This window comes from Papio anubis, chromosome 12 (genome assembly GCF_008728515.1).
Source record: "Papio anubis isolate 15944 chromosome 12, Panubis1.0, whole genome shotgun sequence".
Taxonomy (NCBI): Eukaryota; Metazoa; Chordata; class Mammalia; order Primates; family Cercopithecidae; genus Papio; species Papio anubis.
The window spans coordinates 1,431,313-1,446,264 of record NC_044987.1 but is presented as its reverse complement, the minus strand read 5'-3'; the positions used below and the strand labels follow the sequence as shown (position 1 = coordinate 1,446,264).

General features: G+C 45.5%; 1 protein-coding gene across 4 annotated transcripts in view; it reads right to left on the bottom strand.

The window, feature by feature from the left end:
- OPCML (opioid binding protein/cell adhesion molecule like) overlaps positions 1-14,952 on the bottom strand; it is a 1,159,098-nt gene that overhangs the window by 966,601 nt on the left and 177,545 nt on the right. The window lies entirely within an intron of this gene.

Here is a 14,952-nt window from a genome sequence, read left to right as displayed (position 1 = left end):
GTTCCTTCTCAGTATTGCCTCTCCTCAATCGGGGTTAGACCTGCCTCTCTAGTTCTCTGACCGTGTGAGAAGGTAGGAGCCAGAGGGTTGTCAGGTGCCTTGTCACCATGTGGACAGAGGATCCCATCAGCTCTTGCTCTCCCTCTATTGCTTTTCCCTTGTTTAACTCGAGCCAATTAAGCCCTGTACTATCATTAATTGTCAAACTAGCACTTTTAGACTTGAGGAAACCCTCTGGCAATCACCTATAAATTAGCCTTCAGCCCCTCTAAATAGCTTTAATTAAAGTCACGGCTGGCATGGAAACTGTCCAGGTTTTGTTTGTGGTTACAAATTCACAGTGTCACAGGTGTGGCAGGAACAGGACATATATTAATTCTGGAACCTCAGAGTCTCATCCAGGTCAGGTTCAGATTTTTAAAAAATGCGTGTCCATGCAAACCACTCACTGGACAGGCTTAGCTGACAGTTTATCTCCAAGGATTTTCTGCAGAAGGAATCGAGACAAACTTTCTTGTCATCTTAGGAGCTGGCCCTTTCAAAACTAGACAACTAGCTAATCCCACTCAAGACCAAGGGCACCCTATGTCCATACAGAGATGTACTGAGAAAGTAGGTTATATACTTGAATTGTCATTCAACAGTTTGCCGTAGGACACAGATAGAAACTCATGGCCACTTCTTGCAGGGCTCCTAGAACCAGCTCAGACTGGAGACCCTAAAAAATAACTGTTATGCGTTCTACACTACCCCAGGCATGGTCATTGTCAGGAAACAACCATCTCAGGTGGATCACTTAAGAGAGGAGAGTATAGCCTAATAAGTAAGAGGCATGGACATACACTCTGACCAGGATTCAAACCTGATTCTCCTTCTTAGTAGCTGCCCAACTCTGGGAAAGACACTTAACTTTATGTAGTGAATAACCCATGTCTCCCTAGGGTTGTGCTGAGAATTAACAGAAGTAATATGTGGGAACTACATGGCACCATGTTTGACATAAACACGTGGATGATAAGCTACAGCTCTGTAAAAAGGGCACGTGATGGGAAAGCATTTATCTGCAGCAGCTCTTGGCAACAGCTCACAAGTGGGCTTGAAGACACTGCTGAATTTGCTACCAAATCTTCAGAGTACCATCTTATCACTCCTTTTTAATCTAATCTTCCCAAATCTCATCCTTTAATTCTTTGACAAGAAAAATCAAGAATATCCAATGAGGGCCCATAGTGCTTCAAAAAATAATAAAAATGTATCCACACCCTAAATTACCTGCTATGATGATTCTGAGGAAGAATTTTCCTCCTCCTTTTCAAAGGTTAAAGATTCTGCTCTGAAGTTCACACTTTCCTGTCTTCTCTAGGATTGATCTTCTCATCAAATCTAGTGAGTGCTTAGCATCTTCTTTGTACTTACTCCTTTCCTGCCAGACTATAAGCACATTCAAATCCCTTCAAAACAACCATCGTAACTACACTTGCCTTTATGTTCTCTCCACTCTCCATTGTCCCCTGCCAACCTCCTGGGGAAGTTATCCACACCCATGACTTCCCTTCCTCAGGCTTACCCCCACTGCACACCACAGACACTCCAGTGTGAGGGCCCCGCCAGTCTTTCCCTAACCTTTCTGATCTCAGCTAACAGCAATATCATCTTCATAGTTAGCCCATGTGGAAACATTCTGCTTTCCCCTCTTCATTTTCCAATGGGTGAATCGAATGAGCGAACAATGAATGAAGTGATGAAAATGTTTATCATTTAATCTATCTCTGTACTCCACAACATGCTCTATTTTCCAGATCTCTTTATTACACTGTCTTGTTATCACCTGTCCTGTTGGTTTTGTTTCCTCTAGTGATCTGTAAGTTCCAGGAGGGCAGGGATTCTTTATTTTATTCACAGCACTTACGGTGGGCTCTGACTAGATAGTTGATAACATAAAACTAACATCTCAGCAACCAAAGTATGCCATGATCTTCACTTCAACTATTGCCATGACATAGGGCTTCATCATCACATCTGTGCTATTGGACAAGCCAATTATTTATTCATCATTATTTAGATGATTCATTTATTCAACAAACATCTATTGAGACCCCTTTTGTGCTGGGCCTTTTTCAAGGTACTGGAAAAAAACAGAGAAACTCGCTGTTTTCATGTGCTAATAGTGTAGTTGACAGAGGTACAAGGATGCAAGTGAACTCCCTGTTCTCATGTGGCTCATAGTGTAATTGAGAGAGGTACAAATTGGGCAATGCTGGGGCTCTGAGGATGAGACAGTGGAGTAAGCACACACAGGCTGATGGGCAGTGCTGTTTCCAAAAGATGCTCTGGAAAGCCCTGCCTGACTCGTTGGCATTTGAGCAGAGTCCTGAATGGGGGGAAGGCGTGTTCTTTCTAGAAACCTGACCAGTGGAGGGAACAACAAGGACAACGGTGCTGAAGCAGTGTCTGATGGGTTTACAGAGACCAGTGTGGCTGAGCTGCAGGGTACGCGTATGTGTGTAGGTGGGGGGATCGGGGTGATAGGAGATGAGGGATGATTTGGGGGAGGGAGCCTACTGATTGTGGCAAAAACTTTTGAGTTTATTCTGAATTACAGGGGAAGCCATCAGAGGAATTTGAAAAGGGACCTTAACTTATGGTCCCCAGACACAGCTCTGATCACATTCCTTCTATATTAAAATTTTTTATTTGCTCGCTATTCCCTATAAAATAAATTCCAAATGCCTTTGCTTGACATTTAAATTCCCCTGTGATCCAGGCTTTCGGGTTTTTCACCCCCACTTCCTCATCTTCTTCGTTTATTCTCCAGCCGTACTCATCAATGTCTATGTCTGTGGCCGCTGAGCTGATGCAAAACATTCCCTCTGTCAGGGATACCTTTCCGTTCTTTTTGGCAATTGTTCACATTCATTAGGATGCCATATCCTAATGATGTCTTCTTGGAAGTGAAAAAGCCCTGCAGCATGTTACTGATGACTATCTACGATTAGTGCTGACATCACCGAGCGTTTATTTAGCATCTACTATGTGTCAGGCACTCCGCAGAGCAATTTTTATTAAATACTTGAAAAAGTTCTTCGAGGCAGAGTTATTGAAGTCCCCACCTTTATTTTACAGATGAGAAAAGAGTATCCGATACATTAAATAAGTTCCCAAGATTGCACTGCTGTTTACCAAAGTAGCAAAAAATATGAGCTCTTGTCCCTCAGCTGCCCGTGGGTTTCTATACATTTGTATTGTGGGTGGTTGTTTATGAATGTCTCCCCACTTAACTGTAAGCTCATTCATGGGATGGACCATATTTAACTTATCTTGCTATCCTCAGTATTTAGCATATTAGTTGCTTAATTATTTGCCAATATAAATGAAAATTTGAGAATGATAACCAGCGGAAGATCTAAGAGGATTTATCCATTAAAAGGCTTTTTATTTGCTCATTTTTATCCATTCATTCATTTCCGTATCTGTTCCACAAAACTATGTGAACCCAGTGTGTAAATGTGTGTACCTGGCACTACTGAAATGTGAAGATAAACCCAATGAACATGGATCCCAAGATGTTTACAATCCCACTAGAAAAAGAGAAACAGGAACTAAAGTCTATTGAACATTCGCAATGTGCCAGGCACCGTGCTAGGAACTTAACATCAATTTTCTTGTATAACTGCCCATCGGGATGGGTTATCCACACCAGGAAACTGAATCTCCAGGAAGGGAAATGTATTTTTTGAAAGCACATAATTAGAAGTTAGCAGAGCAGAGATTCTATTTTATCTATGGCCAACTCCATAACCTCTTTTCTTCCTACAACATCACACAAGGACCTAATAATTCTAATTATTCCTACATAATTCTGGCAGAGGAACCATGAAGTTCTCGCGCGAGATTCCACGCCATTCCTTCACCTGCAAAGGATGCAAATGCAAGGCCCACGAGGCCCACAGGGGAAGGAAGGAAGCTGGACTCCTCTGGACTGAAGCCACAGCAAGCTCAGACAGCTTTGGAGTCAAGAGACAGAGAGGCTCCGCTTCTGGGAGCACAGGATTTTGACAGGAATTGTGGATGATACACAGGTAGGATGCTATCAATAAAGGCTGATAGAGATGAAGGAAGGAAGCCGCGAAGGAGGGGAGAAAGGGGAGAAGGCAAGAAGGGAGGAGGGAAGAAGGGGGAGACAGGCAACTTATGTTGTTTAATTCTGCTTCATAAAACCTGTCTAACCTGTGTGTCTCTGTCTCGTTATCCATTGTGTTTACCTTCCCCACGGCCACGGGGGGAATATTTAAGAACACAGATGTTGGAGTCAGACTCGCCCGGGTTCAAATATCAGCTCCAGCTCTTAGGCAGTTTGGCTAAGTAACTAAATACCTCTCCACTCCCGTTTCCTCCTCTTAGAAGTGGAGACAATAGTCACACACGATAGATACTCTGAGGGCTACAGTGAAGGGCAAATTGTTCTCCGCAGTATCTGTGACACGGCAAGTGCTCAAATGCCTGTGGCCTGACAGTCCTACCCGCCAGGCTGCAGGGCTGCCCACGGTCTTGCAGTTCGTGCTCTGGTTGGGTGACTCCCTTCCACACGGCTGCCCTGGGTCCCCAGCCCCAAAGGAACACTTCCTATGACCCCCCACTTGTTGCAAAGGCCGGGGCCTTCGGCCTCCCACCGTTTGACCACCAAGCTGGCAGTGTCCGTGAAATTTCCCAGGCATATGGTCTCACCTCAGCCTGAAAGTGCGGGGAGTTTCCTGAGCCAGATGCTGCCTGAGTGACGGTTATTCAGCTGACCAGCCCTTTGGGGTGAAGCCCAGCATGGAGGGGGTTTCCGGGAGCGCAATGCTCGCTGGCTGCCTGGAACCAAGGGTGATGCCCCGCCTTCCACACAGAGCAGGAAGAAGAGGAAGGCTGGGGCCAGCCCAGGGTCCGGGGAGGTTACTCCCTCCAGGTTCCGGCGGTATCCATCAGCACACCACCAATGCGGTCTTGCAGACAAAATGCACCTGTGCTGTGGGAGGGAGCCAGCGGTTCGCCCGCCGCCCATTAGTGCACCCGTGTCCCGGAGCGCAGACAGTTCTGGGGCGACCGTAGCTATTCCTGGGCACAGACATCTCCCGCCCCCATAAGCGCCTAGAGAGCCACACCGCGCCCCTATCACCCCTGCAAGCCCGCAGCCCCTCCCAAGGCCTGGCATGGTCGCTCACAGGTGCACTTTGTTCATCCCGCCTGCCTCCACAGTTGCCGAAATGAGTTCTGCACTAATGAGCTCAGTATGCGGGACAGCAGCGCCGGCCCTCACTCTCCACAAAAAGCATGGAGCTCTGTGAAATGACCCGACAAACCATTGCAGGGCAGAGGCTTGTAGAGGGACAGAGCAACCACCATACCTCTATCCGAGGAACTGGCAAAGGCACGCGGCACCTGCAAGCTGGAGAACATGGTGTCCTTCCCCCTGTGCTCCACTGAGCCGGGGAGGAGGTTGGGGCTGCGGACATTGTCCCTGGAGCTGCGCCCTGAGCTCAGCGTCTAATTACCGCTAAGTGAATTTGCCTTCCACCGGTCACAGGTGCTTCCCTTATAGGTAGAGCCCAGGTGGTGTGACTTGGGATTCTGAAAAGGAGATTCGCGGAAAGAAGGGGTGGGTGGTGTGAAGAATGAACAAGAAACATGCTGGACTCAGGAAGCCGACCGGCCGCGGTAAATTGGAGACTCCGGCGCACAGGCCGCGGGGCTGCAAAGCGCAACCTGCAGGCTGGCTGGGCTCTGGAAAGGCCCTGCTCCTCCTGGGCGGTGTCTCCTCCCTTCCCGCCTCCCCTCGGAGGCTGCCTCCCCTCGGACAGGACCAGGAGACCATCCACCACCCAGGGAGCAATGCAGCTGTGCTTAGGCCTCCGGGGGAGTGAACTGGTTCCTTGATGTCCTACAAACAGGATTATTCACTCGGAAAAACAGAAGCTTGTCAAGCTGCCACAATCACAAGGGAAGATTCCATCTCCCTCTGATGGAGATAAATGGAACGGGAGACGTGGGGCTGAAGAGCGGGGGCTGGCTGAAGGGAATGAGGTGAGAAACATCTTGGGTGGAAATGGTATTAGTCACAAATGTTAACCTTGCCTTAGGCTGGGAATCCAGAATTGAGAAATAAACTCCACCAAGATGGAAGGATAAGAGGAGATCCGTTCCAAACTCCCACAGGCCCCGCGGTGGGAAATCAACACTGTCCCACGTCCTAATCCCATCACCTACCTTCTGCCCGCCCGGAGTTGTCCACAGTCAAAGCCATTTCTCCTTTTAACAAGGACAGAGGGTGGTGATGTGCAATAGCTCTGTGCCCTGAAGCTCCTCCGAAGGGGATGCAGAGAAATCAGCGTGCTCTCTTGTTTTCACATGGGACTACATTTCCACAGGGCAACTTCGTTACTTAGGTAAGATTCCCAGGACACTGTGTGGGGCCAGCCAAGTACCACAAAATGGGCAATACCCTGCCCCATGGAAGGACCATTCAAGGGAGGGATTGGGCTGTCAAGTGGCTGGTGGGGAAATCTGCACGTTATGATTTCTCCAGGACTGAGGGAGGACAGCAAACACCCCGGGGCTACTGGAAACCCCATCATGTCACTGAGCACAGGGTTCCACTTTGCTACTAATGGATGAAACCAGATAGTGCTTCCTAGGCGTGCTGTAGGAAGCTTCCTGGGCAGAACAGAATATGATCATGGAAACAAGTCTTCACCAAGGCAGCACAGAGGGCCAAGGTTTGGGGTGCACGAGATGGCATCGTGGTGCGTTCTCTCTCTTTCAGTAGTTCCAGACGTGACCAAGCCTACCTTGTTTAGGATAAATTCTCCTTATGTGAGAAAATGGGATACCCCCCAGCAAAAAAACGCATGAATTATGGGCTGGTCTCCTCTCTGCTTCTTTAATACTACTTAAAAGCAGTGCCTTTGGCTATTACTATAATAGAGATGTCCATTAGAGCCATTTTCTCCTTTCAAGATGCTGTCGGGATGGGGAGGTGCAGAGGCACAGTCTTTCCTATGCAGGTGTGTTCTCGCACCTGCATGGAAAGCAACACCTCAAGCAGGTGAACTGAGAAAGGAGGTATGGCAGGGCCAAAGGGCAGGAAGAAACGGAATCCCCCTCCCACCCTGCGTGACCATGACCCCCAAAGGTCAGCGGGCTCTAGGAAGCTGTGTTCTGAGCTGAGCAAAAGAGGAGGCTCTCTCTATTTCTCTGTAGGGAGAGAAGACTTTCAGGTCGCTTGTCTCTGTTGGTTTAGCATGGTACCCAAGAACCTACTCAGGCTGACCTCAAACGTATACTCCAATCTCACCTCCACCCCACTTTCTGCTGGCCACATGAAGCTGGAAGCTCACAGTGACTTAGCCCCGATACTGCACAGCGCATCTGTTTCTATGCACAGGTGCCTCTGCTAAGAGGGCCTCCCACGCCTACTCCTCCCCATTTCTCAGACTAGTCAGTGTTTATCATCCGGCAAGTCCCAGTTCCAACATTCCCTTTTCTAAAATGTTGTTATTGATTTCCCTCAGTTACTCAGTGGCTACCTCTGTTTGTAAACAGTAGTCCTTTGTAAAAAGCAAGTATGACTATCAAATTCTAGTTCAGTCACTTAAAGTTATATTCCTACACGCATGCACTTGTGCATATACAAACCACCTGTACTACCAGCTATCACAGAATGAACCTTTACTAAATTCTTGCTGATGAAGTAGATAGTAATATTTTCTTTTCCCAGATAAAAGAGCCCACATGAAACTGTGCTAATACACATTAACAAAGCAGTAGTAGAGGTGGGAGCCCTGCTCTGATCTCTTTGAGTTCAAATATTTTCTATTGTTCTAATTAGACTGTGAGCCCTTAAAAGACAGAAATTAATAGTTCAGGTCAGTGGAAAGCAAAGAGACTCTGGACTTAGATCTGGCGGCAAATTTCAGTTCTTACAGTGATTGCATGATTATGGAGAAATTACTTAGCCTCAGACTGGGCCTCAGTTTTCCCATCTGTAAAAAGGTAAAACAAGAAAAACTACTCATTTCACAATATTATTTTAAGCATCAAATGGAAGTTTGTATGTCATGTACTGAAAAATAAACAGAATGTGAACTCCAGCCCTTGTTTTTATCTTTATTCTCCCAATTCTTAGAATAATGCCTGGCACTTAGTGAGAACTCTGAAGTTTTTCAAAATGAATACATTTTTTTAAAAAGAGGACTTGACCCCCTGACAGATGAACACAGGTGGCAGAGAGCTTGTGGGGGTTATGTGGTGAGGGGCCTGGTGAACCTTGTAGGTAGAACTAATAAAATTGAGACTAAGTTGCTGTGATTCCAACTCTTTAGTCACAACTTTTTCAAATATTTGATTTTGGTAGATTTTCACATGATCTGACTTTTTCCTTTTCATCAACATGACTCTCCCCACTGCTGCCTCTCTCTGTCTCTTTCTCACACACACACACACACGCACACACACACTTATATAACCATTCTGCCCCTGGGAACCACTGCTGTGCAATGCTGACCACATCCAGACGTGCAGTCAGCAGAGTTACACAGGCCTGCATAGTCTCTTGGAGACCACGTTGAGTCACACCAGGCAGCTGCTACAAGTGCTTCGGAATGAAAGGAACAGTTCCTTGTCTTCATTTGGAATGCTACTACAGCATACCATAGGCTCGGTGACTGAACAACAAACTTGCATTTCTCACAACTCTGGAGGCTGGAAGTCCAAGATCAAGGCACTGGCACATGTGGTGTCTGATGAAGGACTGTTTCTGGTTTGCAGATAGTCATTTTCTCACTCTTGTCCTCACATGGCTGAAAAACCACCGTTCTCACGTATCTCCTTATATTATATAAGGTGCTAATCCCACCCGTGAGAGCCCCACTCTCATGATCTAATTACCTCCCAAAGGCCCCACCTCCATCCTATTGAAGGTTAGGATTTCAACACGGGAATAGGGAGGGACAGACATGCAGTCCATACCTCATATATGGTAGGGTAAATAAATAGAGATTGATTCCTCCCCTAGAAGAACATGAAGTCTGGGGACATACAGGCGTTAGTGTTGAGATATTCAAGGATGCCACCTGCTGTCTAAAGTCTGCTTTCCAGCTTCCTACCCTCAGTGTGAAGGCATTCGTGTTCATGCTAGTCACCTCTTGGTCATAAGATGGCTGCTGACAAAAAGAGAAAAGTGTAATCCTAGCAATAACTGAGTTTTTCATGGGTTATGAAAAAGCTCTCTTGGAATTCAACTTCTACTTACATCCCAATGGCAAAAAATAGGCTACGTGGCCATCCACAGCTGCAAAGAATGCTGGGAAATCAGGGAACATGGTCGGTCCTTGGGATGGGGCACCTGCTACCCCAAACAATGGGTCCTCTTAGCAAGGAAGGAAGGAAGGATGTTGTGGGCTACTGGCAATGCCTTCCACACCCCAAGTTTTCTCTTCCTTTCATTTTACCTTTTAGTTAGAAAGGGCTGTTCCCTAAAGCACACAGCCTAATGGCCAGAGAAATACGTTACCACCTCCTTCCTCTTTTCCTTCTCAACAAATGTTTCGCCATACAAATTATTGGCAGGAGTGGGGGAAAAGTGTAAATCAGGTCACGAATACAAATCCTGCTGCGAGAGTCTGATGATCCCGTGAGCTCCGCCTGCCAGGTTTATTGAAGGCATGGGAGGTGAGTGGGTCACCGACGTGAGGCTGCATGACTTAGTGCCTTCAGCTGCGAGTGTCAGCAATTCTTTTCAGGGGATCAGGAAAAAGAAGGGAAGTATGGCCCGAGCTAAAGCTGAACTCTTCACCCCTTCCCTACGGGGAAGAACAGAGCTCAATGTGTCTGGGAACATGATAAAAAGTGTCAAAACAAAGGCTGGAATTATACTGAGCTGAGGCTTGAAGTCGGGAAGGAAGACAGCAGTTTTCTTCCTCTTCTCTGGATCTCCAAAACCATCCCTGCATGATGGGGAGAAGAAGACAGAAGCCAAAGGGGTGGAAGGATGCAGAAATGTCACACCGAGGAATTAATCTCGGAAAAAAAAAATAACCAGGTCTCTACTTCTTAGCATTAGCATCAACACATTTTGCTCTCTTGTTTGTGGTATTTAGCTTCCAAAGCAATTTAATATTGAGATTACTTAGTCCTCAGAGCATTCACATGTAAGAGCTACCTATTTAGGAAATGAGTGTAAAACTATGATTCTGTCCAAGATACCATCCAGCCACACTTTGATGCCTAACACTCAGGAGGCACCAACGGAAGGCACAGAGGAGCAGGGAGGTGGACACCCAGTGGGACAACCTGAGCTTTCCCCTTTCACTCACCCCTCATGTCTTCTCCCCACCCAATCATCGAATGCTCTTTCTTTCCTTCCTTCCTTCCTTCCTTCCTTCCTTCCTTCCTTCCTTCCTTCTTTCCTTCCTCCCTCCCTCCCTCCCTCTCTCTCTCTTTCTTTCTTTCTTTCTTTCTCTCTTTCTTTTCTTTCTTTCTTAGATGGAGTCTCGCTCTGTCGCCAGGCTGGAGCACAGTGGTGCAGTGTCTCAGCTCACTGCAACCTCTGACTCCCTGGTTCAAGTGATTCTCCCACCTCAGCCCCCTGAGTAGCTGGGATTACAGGCACGCACCACCACACCCAGCTAACTTTTGTATTTTTAGTAGAAACGGAGCTTCACCATGTTGCACAGGATGGTCTCGATCTCCTGACCTCGTGATCCACCCACCTCAGCCTCCCAAAGTGCTGGGATTACAAGTGTGAGCCACCGCGCCCGGCTGGAATGCAGGAGTCAGGCTCTTCAGGTCGCTAAAGATATGGCTGAATGTTACTCTTCCCCCTGCTCCAACCCCACCTCCTACAACCATCCTCAGTTCATCAAGGGAGACTGAGGGAAGAAATGGTTCTTCAATGACTCCACTGTATAAATGGAAAGAAAAAATGGTCCCCAGAATCAGATCTGCGTGTACTTTTGGCTCTTTGAAGATGGCACCACTTTCTTTTTTTTTTTTTTTTTTTTTTTGGGGTTGGGGGTCTCGCTCTTTCACCCAGGCTGGAGTGCAGTGGCTGGATCTCGGCTCACTGCAAGCTCCGCCTCCCGGGTTTCCGCCATTCTCCTGCCTCAGCCTCCCGAGTAGCTGGAACTACAGGCGCCGCCACCACGCCCGGCTAACTTTTTGTATTTTTAGTAGAGACGGGGTTTCACTGTGTTAGCCAGGATGGTCTCGATCTCCTGACCTCGTGATCCGCCCGTCTCGGCCTCCCAAAGTGCTGGGATTACAGGCTTGAGCCACCGCGCCCGGCCAATGGCACCACTTTCAACAGCTAGTGTAAAGACAGACCATTAAAACTTGACATCTTTACTCATTCAGTTTACCTTTGCCAAAAGCCATAGATGCACAATCAGGGCTTTTTGAGTAAAGTAGTGCTTCGGAGGAGGGTGGCACAGTTAAGAGTGGTTCCAATTTAGCATCTAATAATAGCTCAATTAAGTCACAAACGCCATCTGTTTCTACTTGAGGAGTTTTACAGAAGTCAAAGACTAGTTATTTTCTTTTCCTTTTCTTTTAGCTTGTACGTTCTGGCCCTTCCTCCACCACCCTCACAAACACCCACAGATAACTTGCTTCACGGGGCGCAACCTCTGATCCCATTTAGCACCCCATTAGCCACTTCTCCAGTAGCAGCCCAGCATCTGAACATAAAGCGGAATGTTGGGTGCAATGTGGGTCGGTTTCCTGACTCAGCATGAGACTTGGCAGTGCCTGCAAACTGGTCTCCCTGGCCAGCTACAAAGATGGGAAATTACATTCCTTGTTTCTCATCTCCTCCCAAAGGCTAGGTAAAAATCGATGCAAAGAACTTAGGCAGTCCTTGGAGGAATATGCCCTGCCAGGGCTGGTTATTATAATTTCTGTGGTGTTGCTGCAGGTAGGGAAGCAATGTGAGAAATCCTCACACTTTCCCTCCCTTTGGTTCTTGTTAGTCCAATGTGAAAGCGAAAGGGAGGGGGAGAGGGAAAGGTAGAAGGAGGAAGAGAGGGAGGAAGAGGGGAAGAATATAGAGAAGGAAAAGATGAGGGAGGGGGGAAAGGAGAAGAGGAGGGAAGAGAAGGGAGAGGGAGAGGAAGGAAGGCAGATGAAGAGAAGGAGGGGAGGGAGAGGGCGAGGAAGTATCTGTTTGTTAGATAAGGGTGTTGGGGGACCACAGCAAAGGAGAAGATGAGGGTGAGGAATTAAGGCCAACCATTAAGGTCACAGTGTACCTAGCATGATAATGGTGTAAAAGGATCTGTCTCTGGGCTACTTTGGTCCAAGGTCAGTGTGTCCTTATCTCCCCAAGCCTACAAGAGAATAAAAAAAGAACAGGTCCTTGGAGAGTTTACCAACCATCTTAAAGAGTTTGAGGCAGACTATGAAGGGAAAACACATTTACTCTACTTATGAGAGCACCACAGAGCTTCTTGCTGGACTTTTTGTCTTTTTTATCTACATGTTCCCATAAATATTTCTATCAAAACTAGTTATTTTATTCCCCTCATTTTTAAAAACCCAGAACTATCTGATATTCACTGAGGAAACTCATTCTCCAAATAAGAAAGCATTAGTGAGGCCTCCACATTGGACAGGAGCCATCCTTTTGGGATGAGACTCTTCCTACCCCGTGTGGTATTCAGCCAGGCAGAGTCAAGGTCTGCATCCAAAACACTCAGGATTTTGTCCTAGATATTTGATTCCTCACTTGACTTCTCTGTATCTGATAAACATAGCTATACAATTAAATACATTTAAAACCATTATAAGCAGTTTTTTAAATTTTCAAAAGAAGAATAATACTAAAAATCAAAGGCATTCTTCATGACAGCCAGAATGACAGGAACTCCCATCTAGAAACATGCAAACCAACCAGATTTGGTGCAACCAAGTCCCGAGTAATTGGAAAAGCTAAGTGAACTCCAAGGGCATTAGTTTGTCCTCTTATTTCCAAGAGAAAAACATGGGCCCTGGCTTAGCTTGTAACAAATGTACTAATTTGTTATGCAATAACTTAAATGGATTATCATGTTATGCATAGAAATCTCTCATCCTTGGAAAAAATACTTAGGATTAAATACAAATGAGAAAAGTATTACTAAACACTTACTATTAAGCCAATCATTAAACTCTTAGTAGGCAGTTCTAAAACGAATATCGTCCTCAAACTTGACAATGTAGAAAAGCCCCCCAAAAGAAATTTCCAAAAGCAAGGAAAACCAAGTTATTAGCTTTATTGGGACATGCTGTAGAGAAGGAAAGCTTTTAAACAGGGTAAGAGTGGTAGCAGTAAATAATCTAATCAAAACACAGAGCCAGTTGGCATATCTGCACTTTCTAACTACACACATTGTATTTCACCATGACATAAGATATTGTCACAAAGTACAGGAGTCATGAGCTGTGTGGAACAATACCATACATCATTCCACAACTCCATGCTACACATTCCAAATTTCATGGGCTTAAAAAGAATTCCCAGCTCTAGGCCGGGCGCGGTGGCTCAAGCCTGTAATCCCAGCACTTTGGGAGGCCGAGACGGGCGGATCACGAGGTCAGGAGATCGAGACCATCCTGGCTAACACAGTGAAACCCCGTCTCTACTAAAAATACAAAAAATTAGCCAGGCGTGGTGGCGGCGCCTGTAGTCCCAGCTACTCGGGAGGCTGAGGCAGGAGAATGGCGTAAACCCGGGAGGCGGAGCTTGCAGTGAGCCGAGATCGCGCCACTGCACTCCAGCCTGGGCCACAGAGCGAGACTCTGCCTCAAAAAAAAAAAAAAAAAAAAAGAATTCCCAGCTCTGCACCATTCACCATACACACATACACACACACACTCACACACATACCCACACACACCATTATCAATTTCTTAAGCTTTCTAGTATAGTAAATAAAACAACAATACAAGATAAAGAATGTGCATTCACACTGACATGGTTGTATGGTATATAGGTTGGCTGTTCCTCATTGGAAATGCTTGGGACCAGAAATGTTTTTAATTTTGGATTTTTGGGGATTTTAGAACATTTGCTTATACTTAATGTTATATCTTGGGGGATGGAATTGAAGTCTGAATACAAAATTCATTTAAATTCCATATATACCTTTTACACATAGCCTGAAGATAAATTTATACAATATCATAAATGATTTTGCACATGAAACAAAGTTTTGACTGCATTTTGACTGAGACCCATTACATCAGGTCAGGTATTAAATTTTTGACTTGTGGCATCATGTCAATGCTCAATAAGCTTGGATTTTTGGATTAGGAATGCTCAGCCTATATTAGGTAAGGAGCATTAAAGTTATTGAAAAGACTACAGTTAAGCACTACCTTCAGTATTCACTAGCACTACGATCTCAGGCATACTGCAGTTGTGGAATAAATCAAAGAACATTGGCTTTAAAGCCCAAGTCTGGAGTTTAAATCGTCTATCAAACAGCCACCCAAAAACTCTTAGATCTGATAAATAAATTCAGTAAAGTTGCAGGCTGTAAAATCAATATACAAAAATCAGCAGCATTTCTATACATCAATAATATATTAGCCTAGATAGAAAAAAGGAAGGCTATCCCATTTACAATAGCTCAAAAAAAAAAAGAAAAAAAAAAAAAAAAGGAAAAAAAAACTAGGAATAAATTTAACCAAGGAGGTGAAAGATCTCTACAAGGAAAACTACAAAACACTGTTGAAAAAATTGAAAAGGACACAAACAAATGGAAAGACATTTCATGCTCATGGATCAGAAGAATTAATGTCATTAAAATGACCATGGAAAAAAATCAACCCAAGATGGTTTAAATACATAAGGATTAAGACCCCAAACTGTAAAATTGCTAGAAGAAAACATATAGAACACACTTCAGAACACTGGCCTAGGTAAAGATTTTGAGG